Here is a 1,494-nt window from a genome sequence, read left to right as displayed (position 1 = left end):
CCTCAGCCATCACCCCTTCTCAACCTAACCCAACCCAACCCAATCCACAATTATAGCTATAGGAAAAACAGAAGAAGAGAGGAAATGCTATGTGCAATTCCTTGTGTTCTTGAAGAAAAGGTGGGAGAGAAACCCTATTAGCTTCACTAAGTAAATAAATAAGCAAAGAAATAAATGTAACAGGTTCATATTATAAGTAAGGAATCAAGATTGATCAGTGGAAAAGGATTGGCAGTCTAATGAGTAATGAGAGTAAAAAAGCCAACACTATGAAATAACAAAAGTTCTTGAATATGAGCTTCATAGACTGTTAAAACTGCTGTTGAAGAAGCTTTTGTTGTTCGCATAGCTTCACATCATTCAGCTAAATCTGCCTTATTAGAGCATATGCAGAACTTCTCTTTAATGTCCCTTTCTCTCAATGGGACTCTAACTGAAACTCTCATTAATCACTGAGAAACTATATGAGCAGGCTATTCAACCAAGCAATCTTTTGTTCAGTGGCTGCATTTTCTATCAGGGGGTCAATTCCCACTATTGGGTTTTTGTTTGTTCGGGGGGGGGGGGTGTTTCTTCTTTCCCATTCAGTTTTAAAATATTTCTCTTTCCGATATGCTCTTTGCTAAGATGAAAGAATGACTATAATTCCCAGCTGGCATATATACAGCACGTATACAGTGATAGACTCATAAATGAAACTAATTTAATACTATGTGTTTTAAGTTAGGCATGCTTAATATCAGGGAGGAAAAAAATATAAATTTTGCACTAGCTTTGTCTCCAGATAAGGTTAGTTGAACTACCTGAAGAGATGAAGAATTGAGTATAGGTACTACAAAATCTGGGACAAATGGTACTGATGGTTAGAATCGAAGGAAAAAGGTCAGGACAAAAAAACATGGATAAATTAAGAATTGGAAAATATGGTATTAATATTGGAATAGGAAGGAATTGAATGTGTATATGTACTGATAGTAACTATATAATGAAAGGGATTAATGGGTAGGTAATTTGACTGACTACACATGCCTATGTAACAGATATAAACTGTTATTGTTGTAAGATCAAAAAACTTTATGGAAATGACTATGCCAGAAATGTCGCACTATGTCCAACATTTTTAATGTTTATCTAATAAAAACCTTTTAAAAAAGAATTGAATATAGGTAGGGTTTTCTGCATCCAAATCATCGGCTTTCCTATCTATAGTTCTTTCTAGGCATCAGCAGGGCAGGAAAATATTTTCATTTGCATGTTAATGACATAGCTCATTACTGAAACTGCCTTAAGAATGCCTTAAAATAATATTTTTAATTAAAAGGAACTTCTCTGTAAACTGATGTTGAGCTATAGAGTAGAATAAGATGAATCTTTAAAAAACACTCTAGACATATCTAGTCTGTAGCAAATGACCTGAATAGTACTTTCCAGAAATTTACATGGATGCATCTCAGAAAGCAAGAAGAATAAAGCTTGACTTAAGGAACTTGACTT

Source organism: Thamnophis elegans, chromosome 1 (assembly GCF_009769535.1).
Source record: "Thamnophis elegans isolate rThaEle1 chromosome 1, rThaEle1.pri, whole genome shotgun sequence".
In the NCBI taxonomy this organism is placed as follows: domain Eukaryota; kingdom Metazoa; phylum Chordata; class Lepidosauria; order Squamata; family Colubridae; genus Thamnophis; species Thamnophis elegans.
This window is presented reverse-complemented; position numbering follows the sequence as displayed.